Source organism: Acanthopagrus latus, chromosome 21 (genome assembly GCF_904848185.1).
Source record: "Acanthopagrus latus isolate v.2019 chromosome 21, fAcaLat1.1, whole genome shotgun sequence".
Taxonomy (NCBI): domain Eukaryota; kingdom Metazoa; phylum Chordata; class Actinopteri; order Spariformes; family Sparidae; genus Acanthopagrus; species Acanthopagrus latus.
This window is the reverse complement of record NC_051059.1, coordinates 4,919,200-4,937,278: the sequence shown is the minus strand read 5'-3', so window position 1 is coordinate 4,937,278 and position 18,079 is coordinate 4,919,200. Positions and strand designations below refer to the sequence as shown.

The 18,079-nt window shown below is 42.2% G+C and overlaps 1 protein-coding gene across 10 annotated transcripts in view; it reads left to right on the top strand.

Moving 5' to 3' along the window:
• Positions 1 to 241: 241 nt before the first annotated feature.
• ctnnd2b (catenin (cadherin-associated protein), delta 2b) overlaps positions 242 to 18,079 on the top strand; it is a 190,282-nt gene continuing 172,444 nt past the window's right edge. For 4 of the 10 annotated variants that reach the window (XM_037084529.1, XM_037084530.1, XM_037084522.1 and 1 more), the window contains exon 1: positions 243 to 535. The gene's annotated coding sequence lies outside the window, so the exon portion shown is untranslated. Of the gene's footprint in view, positions 536 to 689; positions 707 to 18,079 lie in introns of those variants that run through there. The other 6 variants (XM_037084527.1, XM_037084524.1, XM_037084523.1 and 3 more) reach the window with 4 other exon arrangements.

Here is an 18,079-nt window from a genome sequence, read left to right as displayed (position 1 = left end):
GAGAGCGCGCTCCTCCCTCTTACAGCTGCTGTGGCATTAATCACCCCCCATACAGCGGTTCCTCTCATCACCGGTGGGTGTCGCTGCTGACACTGGTACCCAAGGCCGTCTGTCAGTCTGTCTGGCAGGGATGGGGGGATGTTTTATTGTGAACTAGGGGAGAGAGAGATACAGAGAGAGAGAGAGAGAGAGAGAGAGAGAGAGAGAGAGAGAGAGAGCACCTCTGCCGCTCTCCCTGCCTCCTCTCCTGTGCGCAGCGCTCCGGCCCGGCCGCTCCTTCCTTCCTCCCTTCCTCATTTCCTCCTCACAGCTGGCTCTCCCTCCTCTCGGATGCTGGCTTGCCTTCTCCTCTCCCGCACGCCGCCGCCGCCGCCGCCGCGCTGGACCGAAATACTTCGCAGGGTGGAATGACTGACTACCTGTTTTGCATGGTCTGAATTTCGGGGGGTGGGGGGGGAGATTCGCACGTCGGAAAGGAGGGGAGTCGAGAGGGAAAAAAGGAGGCTCTCCATCCCCCGAGGGAATTTATTTTACAGTAAGCAGGCGCAATGTCATTCCAGTTTCCTCATTCCGCTCGTCTCACACCTCCCATCTGTGCGAATGCTTGAAAAACGGCTGATTGTGACAGGCTGCCGGGAATATGGCTGGCTGTTGTGTTTTTGTGTCCGGAGTGTGTGCCAGATGTTTCTCCTCCGCTGTTGTGTGTGTAAGTTTATTACGAGGCGTGGTGTGGCGTTGTGTTAGATTTCATTTATTTATTTATTTATTTGTATTATGATGCGCTAAAGGGGCTGTGGTGCATGGACTGAAAATGGAACCCCCCCCCCTCCCGCCATTCATTCTCCATCCATCCATCCACCCATCCAGCCGAGGCCGGGATGTGTGGGGGTCGGAGCGGGGAGGAGGGGGGCTTGGCTGATGAGAAAACGGTGTTACTTCCAGACTGAGCGAAATCTGAGAGATATTCGCTCGATGAGGGCGAGTGACAGCAGCTCCTCGTGAGCGGCTGCAGCCTCTTTGTGTTTGCGTGTGCAGGGCGACGCTGGAACGGGCAGCATATCCGTTTCCCCCAAGCCATCACCAGGCATGTGGACTGGATGAAGAGCACCTTGCTGCCTGTGTGCCCCAGCTCCGGCCTGCCTGCCTGAATAGCTCCATGATGATCTCTAAAAAACGCCACAGTGTGTTTGTGCTCAGCTCCAGGCTGTTTCTGCTCCCCACTGTAGAGTAATTAATCTCATTCATCACTTTGCCAAGACCACTGTTTCAACTGAGAGCACCATGATGTTTGCTCATGTTGATTGCTTGTGGATTTCTGCTCTGTGACCAGGCAGAAAATAGGGCCTGCTTTACTGAAATAGCATTCACAGGATATGCAGTCATTGTGGGTTGCATGGCAGTTTAGGAAGGCTCATTTAAAGTTAATTCCTGTATTTTCTCCTGTGGGCTATCATGCCCCAGATCACAGATCACTCCCAAGATGGAGGAGCTACCCAGCCCTAATAAGAAGTTTAATGTGATGGACGTTGGGGGGTTGGGGGAAGCCAGAGCGAGCCTTCTGATTAGACCAGCAGAGCAGATTGTGTCTGACAGTGAAATGTCTTATTAAGTTGCCTAAATAGACAGCTTATTTCAGATCGACCTTCCTATTTGTGCACATACAGTATGTTGTAGCAGATGTTTTCCATCAGGGTTGGAGAGGAAAAACACGACAGAGATCAGTGGGTAAGGCGGCATGAAAATGACGGGACCATGCTATGTGGTGATGCTGGTATGTGAATATTTATCAAGCTGTTTAAAAGAGAAATAACACTAGTGTGTGTGCCTGTAAACCTCAGGATCTGTGAGGTATGCAACCACCCACATGACCAATGGACAGTCCCACCGCCCCTTAACATCAGAACCAATCCAAATGGATCAGCTGTCAAATGGTAGATAGGTGTTCCTTGTGTGATTTAGTTGCTTTTTCTGGAAAGGGTTCCAGTGTTTGTACTGACTTCCACTCTTAACAGTGCTCTGCATTGTTTTTGGCATGCAACGCCTCAAAGCGATTCTGTCCAAAATATTTTCCCTGGAGAGCTAAAACGTAAAATGGGCCATGGGCCAAAAGCAAAATGGTACTTCATAATTAAGGATCCTACATGTAAAAAACAAATTAACAGCATAAATATAATTAGAATTATGTTTACATTAATTTTTAATTTCTTTTGACTCCAAACATCTGCCAGGTCAAATTGAACCTACTTTGGCCCGCTGGCCCCATTTTGGGCTGCCCTCCTTCAACTTTTCCAGACATGTGATCATTCAGTCGAGTTAGACAAGAGGATGTTCACCACTCTCGTGTCTATCATTAAATATGAAGCTACAGCAAGCAGCAGGTTAGCTTAGCTTAGCATAAAGACTGAGAATAGAGGGAAACAGTGGCCCGGGATTTGTCTAAAGGTAACAAAATCTGCTTTCCAGTACCTATAAACTGACTTGTTGACAATTTAATCTCTACACAACGATCAAGGGTAACCAACAGTCGGTTAAATAGAGGATTATGAGTTGGATTGTTTCTTGGCTGGTTGTACAAACTTACTGAAGCCTCAGCTGGTTGCATGGTGAGTTATCTTTAGTTCTATTATATCTTTTGTTATTTCTTGGCTGAGCGATGTCACATTCTCAGGTTGATTTGATTCTTTTAAGAGACGTTAGACGCTAAAACTCCAAATTTAAGCACTGCGACTGCTCGGAGCAGTCTGGTGCACTCCTGAAGGATCACAACCTTCATTTTGGGAACCACTGATTTACCATCATCCGGCTCCATAATCCAAAATAGATATCATCATCAGTGTTTTTGCACAAGCTCTTTTCCCTGGCACGAACATGATCACAGTTTCAACTCCTTGTCTGCAGTGTTCATTTGGTCTGCCAGAGTGCACGCAAACAGCTTGAGTTTACTGACTGCTACGAGCTAGATCTGCGACATCTCAAAGCGGCGCTCGAAAACACTTAAACACACACAGGTGATACTGCCAGCCAGTCTTCTCGTCACACAGCATTTAACTGATCAAAGAGCTCTTCCCAGATGTTGCTGCACACGTTCTTGTCACATGCTGAGCAGCGGTACAGGAAGCCAGAAGTCTTCATACTACATTCACCTGCTACTCTGGGGTGTAATAGACTACATCCATCCCCTCCATCCGTGCTCTCCATTTCTCTGCCTAATTGCCAAAGATTCATGGCGGATGGTGGAGTGACCCTTTAGCTGCATCCCTGAGGAAAAAGTCTGAAAAGTAATGCATTTCGCCATGGTTCAGAGACGTGTTAAGAGCGCGTTATCATCCTTCTCCGAAGACTTGCCTCGGCTGCTGCAGCCTCAACAGGCTTCATTAACTTTTTATATTAAGAAGATGATACATGCGGTGTGGACAAACGCTTAATAACTTTCCACTGACACATGTCTGAGACATAAATCAGTGCCCCTGTGAAACACCTACAGACAAAATACATAGTATCTACGGTTCTCTTGGTCTAGACTCATGCAATTATTCTGGAAAACTAGTAATGAGGGAATAGATCACATGCGCAGTTTGAACTTTAAGGTTAGGGCCTATAACTGAATCTCTGTTTGCACAGAAAATGTAATTCCTGCAGGTGTATTGTATCTGGACTAGTTATGTTTACTGATTGATGGAATATTGTGGGAATTACCATAGGAAATAACAAAGATTGCATTTTTAAGGTTTATTACAACTGGGGTCTTACTGTATGTTTGCAGATTTGGCCACGATTTGTCATGGTTATAATTACACTTTACTCTTTAAAGTAAATTTTGCAATTCGGGACGTGGCGAGACCAATTGGAAACATGCACAGCTCCGGCAATTAGGTTGTTGAATTTTAAACCAGGATCTCAGCAAATAAAACCTGTTGTGTTACAGCATTATTATTACCAGTGGAGCTGCCTCGCCTGGCTATCTCAACAATGTGATACTAGACTAAATATGGTTTTAGATTTTGTAAACCCTCATAACAATAATTTGGCATAAGTGTGTCTTTTCATGGCTGCAGTAACAGCAAAGTGATTTAATTTCTCAACTTGCCAGACTAGTATACTGTATTCTGCCCAAAAACTGCAAAATTATTCATTATCTCGAAGAGAACAGCCTTAAAAATCAGGAACTAACTGCAGTAAAAAAGAAGTACATCCTCCACCAGCTGAGACCAGGCATCAGGGATACTGCACATCCTTTATATAGTGCATTGGGGGGGAATGAAACAATTAGAATGAAACATCATATGACCCACTTTTGCGGCAGCGTGCCTTCGTAACTTCAAAGTTAAAGTTGTTATGAGTGGTTATGTTATTCCATCAACCCCCTGTAGACTTTATGTAAGATTATATAGAAGAAGCAGCTGTATTTCACCGGGGAATTCTTGATAGTGACACAAGTAGGAGCAGTTCTGCTACTAATTGTGATCATGTTTGTTCTCCACATATTATAATAATGTCAAAACATTTGAGGATATCTGATATGTAATGTGATTAGGTCCATGGCCAAAGTCATTTTATTGCTGCTTCTAACACAACAATTAAATACAACAGGAATATAAAAATTACAATTATCTGGGTACAAGATTTCTCCGGTTCTTTTTTTTTTTTTTTTTTTTTTTTTTAAATCAACCACAGTCCTGTGTGCCAAAACCATTCACTTCCAATGTGAATAGCCATCTATTGTCCTAACCCGATAATCTCTGCTGATAACCTTGTTCAGAAACAGAGACACATGGCGACAGAGAGAGAGAGAGAGAGAGAGAGAGAGAGAGAGAGAGAGACTGACTGTGTGTTACCAGGTCATTGTATTCCAATCGTGGCGGCATCTGATTCATATCACAGCTGGCGCCCCCCCACCCTAGGTCGGTAGATGGGGAAGATAGGCTGCCTGGTCCACAGCCTCTTTATTCTTTGAACTGTTCAGAGCAGAAACACAGTGGGAGATGCAAAAAAGCAGGACAAGCCGGTGCCATCCTGGCTCATGTTTCCTTGCAGGGCATGTCAATGTCAAATGTAAAATGAAGTGTGTTTACATAGAGCTATTTTAAACGTTAGAATTGCCGAAACACATTAATGAAAAGGTGTAAGTGTAAGGGTGTTGAAAAAAAATGATTGCAATGGTTAAAATGATTTGAAACAGTATATATATAAAAACACAAAAATAGGACATTTAGCAAGAGTTGAAGTACAAATGGATATTAACTACATATGTTGTAGAGTTGTGGCTAACAGGCTTTATCAGGGTTACAGACAACATTAAACCAATTAATTTACATTAAAACAAAACAAAAAATAGAATATTAACACATACCTACACCATACCTCCATGTTGAAAAATAATGTTGAATAACTGCATATACGTCATGCAGTCCTGTGTGTTGACCCCTACATGGCCTCAGATATGGTTAATCTCCTCATTTTATGTAAACCGCCCACTGCTGATTCAGCTGTATGGCTTTATACTGTGTGGTTACTGGCAAATACACATTCAGATTATTTTAGTTTAATGCAGGAGTCCTTTAAGGTTCAGTGTCAGGTCCACTTCAGTTTTAAATTATATTTAACCCAACTTGCATTAATTCATCCCAAACTTAATCTGCCTCAAACTATGTGTGTATTCTATGGGTGAGGGAATCTCCTTGATGAGGTAGGGATGACGTCTGGGGCAGGTGGTTCAGACAGACAGCAGAACATATAACTGCAACTATTTCTAGACATCTCAGGGCAAGGAGAATGTTAACTGCAGGTGTGTAGCTGGATGTGAACCCTAGTCGTCCGCGTCCAACTCAAGCATGCTACACACCCACCCACCAATCCAACCTACAAAACCTTACTTTTCACCTCGCTGCATAGTGAGCATGCTATTTTCTAGAGAAACCAAGTTACTTGACTAGCCATTGGAGAACTAAACCCAGAGTGCATCTAAATGAAGCAGCTGATGGAGGTCTAGTGTTGACCCACGCTCTATACACCGTATAGTGATACCTGTAGCACTGATCAGGTGCAGAAATCAGGCGTCAGAATGACCTCGGACCATTTCCTCTCTCTGCAGCTGGGGTCCGGCTGGTTCACTAATGGATGATGACAAATAAGTGCTGCACTTTGCTTCCCCTGTCTCAGTCACTGAGTGGTTTTCCCTCTACTCCTCTGCCCTAAGAGGAGAGAGGAGCAGAGCAGGAGCTATGGAGAGGGTAATGGTTGTTTGTCGGACGCATCATTTTGTCACTTGAGTTTTGTTCATTTCACTCGACGGTTGAGTGTGCACTTTGCAGCCAGAAAACTCTACTCGCAAAGATCACTTTGCACCTATATTTACCATGGCATCTATTTGGTTGCACATGAAACACACAGTGAGTGAAAATGTGACCATTTCTCTCTCACTCTGCTCCAAATAATATCATTTAGCGATCAAAAACTATATGGAATAGGCCTCCGCCTGCTCTGCCAAAAGAACAGTACAGTATTTTTTTAATCACTGCAGCTCATTATCAAATTAATGAGTAATGGATAAATGAGAGGCAATCTTTCATCTCTGTGTTAAGTTCAGGGCCAGGGTTGTCATCATTGTTTCAGTGAGTCCACCATCCTCTCAGTGTCTGGCAAAGCTCAGACCCTGCATGTCCCTCTGCACTGAGGGAGACAATAATACTCCTCCTAATCCACCTCTCACTGCATTGCTCACCCAATCAATCCCCCGCGGAGTGGGATGTTGCCAAGTTGCGGTTGCCAAGTTGTGGTTACCGTGGCAACAGGGACTCAGGGTTGGCCGTGATGTCAGCCAGGTGCGTTTGGACTCGAACAAGGCTGACCCTTGTTGGGGATAATGAGCAAGACCCTGCTGTCATGGCTATGACTCTGTCTGTGTATGAGAGGAGGTCAGTGAGGGGCGACTCCCAATTAGCCCGGAGTGTGTGAGGGAGAGAGTGAGTGAGTGGGTGGGAGTCATGCATAGTCTGTCACTGTACATTTTTTGTATGGACAAATGTGCATTTCTGCAGCATGTGTAACAAATATTAAAACCACATTCACATGTGTGCCATATGTAGCCTGTTCTTTAAACGACTGAATGGTTGTTGAAAAATCGTTATGTTAGCTATGAAAATGCTAGAAATGACTGGGTAATGTTTAAAATGTTTATTTATTCAGGCCTCAAATGTTAATGTCATGTTAAAACTTAGCAGCTGTAGAGATTTACTAAAAAAGATGCATCTTAAAACTTGAAAAATTATAATTTCAACGCGTATCTCATTAGAGCTACAGAGCTCCACAACAAGTTGAACAAAACAACTTAGCCACATCAGCTTTGTAAGGCTATGATAAGTAAGTATTAGCAATTGTTCCACCAGTGATCCACGTGTTCCATTTCACTGCACTTATCGTGTTACTGTGTTTACACTGAAAACAGCTGCTTGCTGTGGCTGGAAACAAGAAAGAAATTCAATTGAATACATTAAAAACAAGTCAAATTATCAACAGAATGTGAAGAAATAACCGTTTTGACATCATGACCTCTATAAATTGTGTTGCAGAGATATTTACTGAAGTTAGCGTGCTAGCCAGCTAGCCTGAGTGTGTCCTGGTCCAAAGCTCCCTTGCTAGTGATGAAGACTATGTGCCAACACTCTCCTGGTGCTCTGAGTTCACTGTCGGGACAGCTAGTGGCATGACTGGCTGAATTAAACAGCGGTAGCAGCCACAGTTAGGAGTTACTCTGCCGCCTGTTTATTCTGAGTATGAATTTGACAAATTAACAATTCTTTAATGTTGCCCTGTTGAATATATAGTAATCAAGACTGATCAGATGAACTGGTTCAGACATTTGATTTTAGTACTTGACAATTTTGGACTTTTCTTATATATCAGGTGTTGGTCAGACATTGGTAACACAATGTCACCCCCTTTAGTCTATTTTCCCCACACTGTTTATTTCCAAAGTATGTTAACTACTTTACAGTAGGTATACAAGCATAATAATGAACCAGTACAGCAACAGTGTTGAATAAATAACTTAAAACATGTTCTCATTTAACAGGGAGCCATCCTCCTTTTTAGAGTTATGTGCTGACTGGGGACAGCTATCTTAACCCCACTGACTGCATGTCACATTCCAGAAGTCCTGAGTGAAGGCTTACCTGTCGCTAACATTAGCAAACAAGCTAAGAGCACAACCTTTGTTAATACATAGAGTTGTATGTGCATTCTCCCTTGCACTACCTCACATTACTTAAAGGCTTTACAAATGTGTTCGACCCAGTGCAAGAACATAGATAGCTGCACATTTAAGGGTGTTTATGTGGGCAGTTGTTTTTTTTGGTTTTTTTTTAGATGGTACAGTGTTTGACTGTTCAGTTCCAGAATGGGTACTTGTATCTACTCTATGCCATTTAATACCACCGCTATTGCCAAATTCGTCTAGATTATTGTTGATATTAGATCAAGATTTTAAAATCAAGTGTCAGAGTCAGAGCATGGTAATAAATCTCTCCAAAAAAACAGAGCTACCATCTCTTCTTCCTGTCCTATGCTCGTTTTCTGCCCTTGATTTACATCTCGTGAATTCAGTGGGCTGAACAGGACTGACATTGTGCAATATAGGGCTTAGTGCCTATTTACCTGCTCGCCCCATCTGTTTTACTGAAAAGAGCTGGTTCCTTTATTGCGTATGCTTAAATGTAAGTGTGACTTTGCCTGCCCTTGTCTTTTTTGCATGTGTGTGCTGCATGTGCGTGTGTGTGTTTGCGAGTGTATGTGTTGTTGACGGGGTGGGTGTTGAGGACTGGCCGCAGCCTAACAGCCAACTCTTTGTTCTCGCATGCCTTTAGCGTTTATGAACTCATGTATAAGTGGGCCTTACATAATTACAAACAAGCTTCTTCTCCATAATGCTGCTGAGAGGGAGCCATTATGTCCCGCAGAGCTTTTGGAGCTGTGAAGTTTTTTTTTTTAAAAATGACAGATTGTGGTGGTCCAACACCCGTTCACCACTTATCACCTTGATGTGAACAATTCTCACTTGGCTTTATTTTGCTGTCTGTGCTCTTTGGATTTGGCAGAAGATGAATTCATACAGATTTTTCCACATAATTTTCATCTGGGTGTGAAGTTAATGGTATTGCAGGAGGCATTTTTTGCTTTCCTGTGATTTCATTTTTTGGCTTTTGTCCTTTGGTTTCCCCACCAGTTTAATAAAACAATACATTTCCACTTTATATTAGCAAATAAACTCTGAAAACGCACCTCAAAGATTTGTTTTAACTTTTCCCAGTGACTGGAATTTGTGAAAGTGTTATCTTTTTCTGTTTGTCCTCAGCCCCCCCAACCCTCCTTGGCACCATTGCTTAGGTTTTTACCCTGTTGGTTGTTTGATACTTTTGCTGACATGGTGGTTTGTGTGGGGTCTGTTGCAGACTACACAGTGTCAGTGTACTCTTTTGCTTCAGGCATTTGTCCTTGATTGTTTCTGACCCAAAATGTTTTCATCTTTCAAACCTTAAATGCACTGCAAAAATTCAGCGGAAGTGGAAATTGTGGAAAAAATGACCTCTCAAACAATTACATATGAAGGGTAAAATGCAATAAACAAATAAATAAAATGCTCAAGCAAAAATGTGAGGGGATGGTATCTTCTCACTTTCTCAGACAGTTTTTTATTTCATAAGCATTTTCTAAGCTTTAAAGGGCATTTGTGTGCCCCAAGCCCTCATTAACTGCTAACCCTGTGCAAACATTTGCATGCTTGCAGGTTTTGTATGGGTGTGTGTGTGTGTGTGTGTGTGTGTGTGCATGTGTATGTGTGCATGTGTGTGTGTGCGCGCGCACGTGTGTGTGTGTGTGTGTGTGTGTGTGTGTGTGTGTGTGTGTGTGTGTGTGTGTGTGTGTGTGTGTAGTGCAGTCGAGGAAGTGGCGTCAGGCCAGTGCAGCCCAAGCTTTGTCTGACTTTAATGCCTCTTCATTCGCTGTACTCACATCCAGCCAGCACCCTGACAGCAGCTAATCTCCTCTTTATCTTAAAGGTTTGCTCAGCACTTTGGTGTCCCATTCAGACGGGTGCAAACCAAAGATTTCAGGCCGCCGTGCAGCACTCCTCGTTGACCACTCTATTGTGTCCATTGGCTGTCATTGTACTTTGGAGAAGTGAGGTTGGTTTAGCTCCAGTATCCAATATCATATATATATATATATATATATTGGGGCATTTAATTTTAACATGAGTGAGCATCATCATTCATATAGATATATGATCCACCCATAAACAAACTTAATTCAAAATAGTGTTCCCATCCAGATAGATAACGTGCCCTCAATTGTAAACAGATCAGCCAGTGACTCACGTGTAACTCATCTGAGAGTGTCAACAAAAACCTTGGCTTTGGCGGGGGAGTCAAAACTCCTAGTTTCCCCGCCTTGGATTATTTTCAGCGTGGCCGGGTAAAGCATCATGTATTTAGCTCCCGTGTCCCGGAGACGTTTCTTCACATCGTCAAAACCTTTTCGTTTGCGCAGAACCACGGCTGACAGATCCTGGAAAAACATGATGCTCGACTCCTGGTACCTCGCGGTCCACGGTACCTCACGTGTCCAGCACCCGCTGTTTGTCGGCGAAGTTATGAAACCTGATGAGGACGGGTCGCGGTCACTGGTTCGGTCCCGGCTTTGGAGCTAGGGTGCGGTGAGCTCTTTCAATTTTCACATGGCCAGCTTTCCTCTCCAGCCCGAGCAAGTCAGGTAGCCAGCTTTCGAAAAACTTTGTCGGGTTACTACCCTCCGCGTCTTATGGTAAGCCAATCACCCGTACATTTTTTCTCCTACCCCTGTTCTCGAGATATGCTCAGCCATGCTTTGTACTTGGTTTTCAAGCGCCTGGATCCGCATCTCCGCCGTCTCAGAGGTGTGTTCAGCCGCAGAGATCCCGTTCTCTGCCTCGGTGGTTCTCTCCTCATTTTTTTTTCAGCTGCTGGGCGTGGGCCTGTAGCGTTTGGGATAATGGCCCCAGCTTTTCATCAATTACCCTGGTTATGTTTGCCGTTATTTCTTGAATAGTTTGACGAAAAGCCGGGTCAAGTGCATCCTCGGTGTTACCCATTAGCGGTTGTTGCTCTTCTTCCACTGGGGAGAAGTCAGAGAAATCAGTAGCTTCTGGTCTGCTCGTCTTGGACGATTTTCTGCTATCTTTTGGTGGCATCCCGTCCTGGCGTCTCAAAAAATACTCATCAATATTCATATTAGAATACACTTGAAAATTGTCGTGAATTTTGAAATGGGCGAAGTTATGTAGGAAATATCAGTGCGGTGGTGCGGAGCTCAGAAAAGTCAACCACTCTCTACGCCGCCATCTTGAGTCCCCCCACTAAGCATATTTAATGAGCCACACAATCAGGAAGTAAACCTGAAGCTCAGGTTTGGCCATCTTGCTCAACTGTTGTCAGAGCAAAACGTGAAAATGGACAGACTTTGGTAAGGGGGCAAATTTTCACTTTCTGGACATATATATCATATTTGGGTTCACCATGTAGCTCTATTCAAGGTTCTTTATTAGACACAAGCCACTGAAGGTTCACAGTGCATCATTGTTACTTGCTCTTTGTATTTGTGTCCATTAACCTTGACAACATAGTCTCCCTTTATTGACATTTTGTCACCACAATAGCCAGGATGAGCTCATGAGTTGGCAAACATTAGGACCTTTTGTGCATGGAGACAACATGAGTCATCAAATTTGTTGATCTATCAAACGACCCCGGCAATTAGTGACCTGTCAAACGGCTTTCACGGCTCACAATTAAGAACCTTTTTACCCAGGATGAAGAAAAAAAATACTTTTTGAGTTTTTCAGGGAAATATACACAAAACATTAACAGAGCTAATTAGCTGGAAAGGTCTTGTTATGAGATATGTAGACACAAAATAAACAGTGCAAATAATGAGGATGTCTTTTCCACTCATCGCCTGTGAAATTACCCACAGATCCCGGGGCCACGCCCCTGCTGTTTGTGCACCGCTCTGGATTTGGGATTAGTTGAAAGGATTGCTGCCATTGATCAGCCTCGCTCAGGCTACAGATGCAATCAATAGCAACCCACCTGACACTCACCTTTTAGTGAGTTATGAATGCTTTTCCTGAAATCCTAAATCATCTTTTTATATCAGTGGTGTTTAGTCATCATTACAGTGCCATTACATCATGATTATATTTAACCCTGAGTCCTTGGAAACTCATTAGAATACAGATTGAACTTGTTGAAGTCAGTTCATCGGGGAAGGAGAATAGATTGGGGTATTTTAATCAGCTTTGAAGTCAGATAGAAAACAGGACGTTTGCACTTGGGGAATTGAAAGAGATGGAAATGAAATGCAGTCAAAGATGCTTGTGTCTTTTTATAGCTGGTGTAGATCAGTTATCGGGCGCTCTCTGTCAGCTACGAGGGATTTTTTTCGGGTGTTTTGCAACCAGAACTAGCCAGGCGAAGACGGCTCCAGCATTGGCAGCTGTTGATTGAACACACACACGGAGAAGGAGCTTGTGAAGACAGCTCAAAGGAAATATTTTCTCTCAGACCTTTTAACTTTGACTAATAAGGATTTGTCAGGTTGAGCTGAGCGTCGCTCTGATGACTAAGCATTGTGTCTGACTGAGAGATGAAGAGACTCTGCAGTTTATTGGCTAAGGGTCAAATCCCTTAGAGATTTTCGCTCAGCTGGCCAACATACTGCACTCCATGTGCTCATAGTTAAGGCTGGGAATTCCTTATTTGCACTCCTCTCAGCTGCTGTAGTAAAACCATAGTGTCCTCACTTATCCTTGCCTTCAGGCTAAATAAATGAATCTCATTGATTTGTTGCGTTGAAACATTGATCAGGCAGCAATGAGCTGGATGTTTGTCTATCCACAGTGCTAGACATTTATATTACAGACCTGGTTATGTATGACTCCTACTCTCCTCTGTGTGAGTCTTACATTATTACCCTTAGCAAAATGTAGTATACTTGAAATTCATTTTGTTAAGTATGCTGAGTATAAGTATAAGTATAGCAAGTATACTATGGACCATGTACTTGTAGCATACTAGAAAGTATACTAATTTAATATTTCTTTGGACTAAATTGGAACATTTTAAGTTTATAAAAGTATACTTTAAGTATACTTTATAAGGTCATTTTAAGTTTACAGAAGTATGCTTTCAAGTATACAACAAGTACACTCATCTGTATACTGCTAGTGTACTAAGTATATACTTCTAGTCCACATTTTAGTTTATCAGTATGTACGTTTATAACAGGGGTAATACCTCAATGCAAGTATGTGTAGTGAAAAACATTTTTACTCTGTTAACTTAAATGTAAGCACAAGTCAATGACTTGACGTTAATCTAAGTACTAATACTTGTAATTTTGTAAGTTCTAGCAAGAGATTCACCAATTATTACTCCACACACTGACAACTTTACAGTCAGGAAGTCTCTCCCGGAAAACACCCCTTCACTCACAGTTTGTTAACTCGACACAATTTAACCACAGAACAAGGATGTGAATTAACACGCACCCGTCATCTTATTCACAACCACATTCACAAACCATAATTACACCAATCACAACAGAATACCCAAGAGTTTTTGCGCCACAGTCCACAAGGGGCATTACAGTATACTAAAGCACAAGTATAAGCTTTACTATTAAGGTATAAGTTTAAGTCTAAACATTAATGCACTTAGTCTTATACTATTCTTTTTCCTTTTAGTATAAGCCAAGTACACTTCACTATACTCTTCTTAAGTATTTAAAATAATAGTATATAAAAAGTACACTTCAAGTATACTGCCTCAGTTTTAGTAAAAAGTATACTTGTAGTACACTTGAATAAACTACTTTTTGCTAAGGGTATTTATCGCATTTGATTGACAAACACATATTGACGTAGAGTTGTGTTGTCATTAAAGCCACTTGTACTGGCAGTGTGGCTGCATATGGCACTGGTTGCAGGCAGGTCTACAGTGATAAAACCAACAAGAACAAAAGAGTTGACCCTAAGCAATCTCAGTGTGCTTGAGGCCCATGAGTTCTGTGATGAAGTGACCTATATGTCTCCACACAAACAGCAGTGCATGGCTGTACATATGCACAGCAGTGCTCTGAGCTAACTGCTAACTGTTGTTGTTTGCATGCTGGAGTCATGTGTTATGTGTGTGCATGGTGGTGTTAACACCAATGCTAACATGTAATGATTACCTTCTTCACCATCTTAGTTTAGCACTTTAGCATGCTTGAATTTGCTAGCCGAACGTGCGCCATCCTCTGTATTCAATTTGATGGCAATCCAACTGGTTGTTGTTGAGATTTTCACTTAAATTACATATGTCTCCATCAGAGGAACTGTCGTGGGATTTGTCCTCTGGACACCATGACTGTCTGTTATGTACATTCCGCACTATCAGCTGCTGCCTGTTTTTACAGGAAACATGCACCTACACCTATGTGGCAAGCATTGTATCCATGGGGACTTCAAAGAGAACAATATTTAATCATAGCACGAAACGAACTATGCTAGAAATGACAAGATCATTTGACATAAACATTGTTTATGTGCATTTCCCCACCTGGTGGTGGCTGGGTTTCCATGCAAATGTGGCACTACACTAAACTAACACTTAGAAGCGTATTTCAAAGAGGCCTATAAATTACATGCATTATTGTTTTCCCTGTAAAATCAGAATACAAATGCAATCGTTACTCTTTCTTTGCCACTTAAAATACCTTACATGTAGGCATCTAGTCCCCTGCCACCTGAGGCACAAGGCTTAGGCCTGGCCTCATAGGTTAAAGCATAGTAGAGGAGAGGAGATTATTAGAGAGCAGTGCAGAGAGCGAGGAAGTGGAAACAAGTGTAAAAAGGAGGCAAGAAGAGGCTTTATGTATGTACGCATTGAACATCCTTCTCCAGTGACTGTGGGAGCCAGTGACACATGAAATATGAGAGACAGCAGCACTCTCCACTATTTATAGCACTGCAAGAGAAAAAGAGAAAGACAGAGAAAGCAACCACACCACATACACTCCAGGGCAGAGTTGGCATCATTTTTTCATTCGCTAAAGTGGAATTGCACCCAATTTTTAGGATGCACATTATGTCATGGCAATGGCATCAGACAGGCCAGTCCGTATATACAAGTCCCACCCATAACGAGAAGCTAAATGAGTTTATGGCCGTCAGTTTTCCTTTTTATAACCAACGGAGCTAGACAGATGCTTGGCGGAAGCGCTGGTCGTGGCTTTTCTGTTGACACTTTGTGATGATTCGAATCCGTCTGCAGCTCAGCACTGTTTCACAGAAACTGCTTAAAATGTATCAGCGCTGCTGGGAATGCAACAGTGTGTCCTGTTCTGCTGGAGATAATGATGAAAACAAGCCAAAATGGAGCCAAGTCAAAGTGGGCTCACAGCTTAAAGAATCATTTCAGTTATGTTATGTAAGGTTTAGATGAAGCTTTGACCTGTGAGTAAGAATCAAGCAAAGATGGAAATCATTAGTTGGTTCTCTTGCAGCGGCCTAGAAAATGGGTTACCACTGCTACGGCTAAATTAATGTGGGTTAAAGGGACATCTGTGCCCATAAGTGGATGGATATTTGGGGAACACTCATCATTTCACATCATCAACTATAGTACTTTTCTGATGTAAGTTGATTTTTTTATTGAAGCAATTCATAATTGCGTAACATGCCAGCACTGTCAGGCCAAAGCAGCATCAGAACATCTGATATGAATAACAAGACATGGAGGAAGAATTTGATTGGTGATGCAAGATAAAGAAATACCCTGGCCTGCCACTTTTGAAACTATGAATTATAGAAAATCAATCTTTCTTCCCTGTTTTTTCAAAGACATGAAAATTCCCACTTCTGTCGATTAAGAAGTGCTGAAGAGGCAAAGCAGATATTTGGAAGGGCTTTCCAACAGCTCTTTGCTGTCTTGACATTTCATTTATTCTCACAGCGTCCTAACTTGCAGCATGCTGTCCAAACCACAGTCATCTCAGCTTTTTTGATGTTGCCGCTCTCTTGCTCAGAATGGAGCATTAGCCACAGTCTGGGGCAGACGCTGCGGGCAGTTGCACCTCTTTGATGCCACCCTCCATAAGCGATTTCTTCAGTGATGTCATTTCTTCTGAGAAATGCCCTTCAAAGCCAAGCTGATGTATTATGCATGGTGCTACAGTAACTAGCCAGTGTGCTAGTAGTGCTCTTGGGTGGTAATGGTGATGCTCGCAGTGCTGAGAATAGCAATGGGAAGCCTTCGTACCGGAGGCTGAATGAACTACACGGTAGTCTACTAACTTTTTCTTACCCCAAAGCATATTCTATTTAAGATATGTTTGAGTGCAATGTTATCATTGTGCAATGGGACATGTCCACAATAGAGTTATAGAAAATCTTTCAAAATGGTTTTCTAATTGATCATATTAATTGTAATCACTGAAGGATGACTTCCTGTGTTCTAGATTCCAAGTTTTGAGAATGTATGGAAGGGTTGTCAGCACAAGCTTTGTTTTTCAAAATAATAGAATTTTGGTCCATTATGCCGATAACGTAAAATATGGTTTATTATCATTTAGATTGAAATGTTCTAACTGCATTCATAATTTATATACTATTAGGCATGGGACAATATAAAAACTAAACTTCACATCACAAATTATGCCGGTTATTAATCGTGAGTATCCTGTCCCAGTAATGGAACGCCAACCCTGCCAAACTTATCCTCGGTGTTTTTTAGTTTCTATGTATATCTCTGTAGTCCCCTTTTGCCTGTGGTACATTTTGGCATAATACAACACACTATAGAGACAATAAAATATAAATCTATAAAGGTTTTTTTCTCACAATTATTTGAGAAAGTGATATTTTGTCTCCACTCTCTCATTACCTTCAACGCGAAATTGACAAATTGTTTCTTGGTTAAAATGCAGATTGTTCTTTTGTGAAAGTTTATGGAGGTGAAACATCAGGTGGCATATCACTGTCCACATGGTGGTGGGATCACTGAATGTGAGTGAGCTCTGGGGCACATTTGTTATCAAGTGTCATATGTCTCAACAACGAGTGGGTGGCCATGAAATTCGCCATTTGTGTTACCATCAGGAGAAACTGGAAGTACTTGGGTCATTCCCTGACTTCATACAAGACATTCATAAAATGTCTCAGCTATTCATGTGCTTATTGTGAATTTCAGCATGCAGAGGTGCTACACTAAAAAACTGAACATGGTATTATTTGGTAAACATATGGTGTAAACTTTCTCTTTCTGTGCACGTTAGTATGCAGACTTTCGCATGTAGCTCAAATTAAAGGCTGTGCTTCTATATAGTGTCAGAGATCTACTAGCATGGCTGTGGACTTTTAGTCTTATCCAATCCCTCTATAAATACTGGAGTAGCAGTGGGCTTATTTAAATTGAGCATCACATTAAGGTTCAATTGAGAGTAACTTTTTGCTGGTGCAGAACCCTACTGAATGTTAAAAGTAGGTTTGAAGTGTTAAAAAGGTGAGGAATACACATGGAGAGATATACAGTGAGTTCTTTGCTTATAGGACATTGGTATGCAACACATGTCTGACTATTAATAGGTGCTGCTGCTTTCAAGACTGTTTTCACAACAATGTTGCATTCTGTGTGGCTAAAACAGCCACGAGCTCACCCGTCTCAGGCATTTTTGTTGTGGTTCAAAGTCGGTTTCTGTTTTATTGATGGGATGTACCATGGCTATATCATCCTTAAAACTGAGGAATTGGACCCCCTGCTCAAATACAACTCTGCCCCACTTATTTACTGGACGGATGAACATATAAACCCTCAGGATTCTAGTTCCAGCAAACACTCTGGCAACCTCTCTACTGGCAAAATGCAGCAGTTAGTCCAACGCAGTAAACTTTGAAGTGTCTTTGTTTCCGAATCGTCTCGTTCACAGACAGCTTTGTCACGACGCGGTCTCCTGTCATCAAGCTGTTCAAATTCCTTTGTGGATGGAGGAGGGCAGTGCGAGTTTTAAT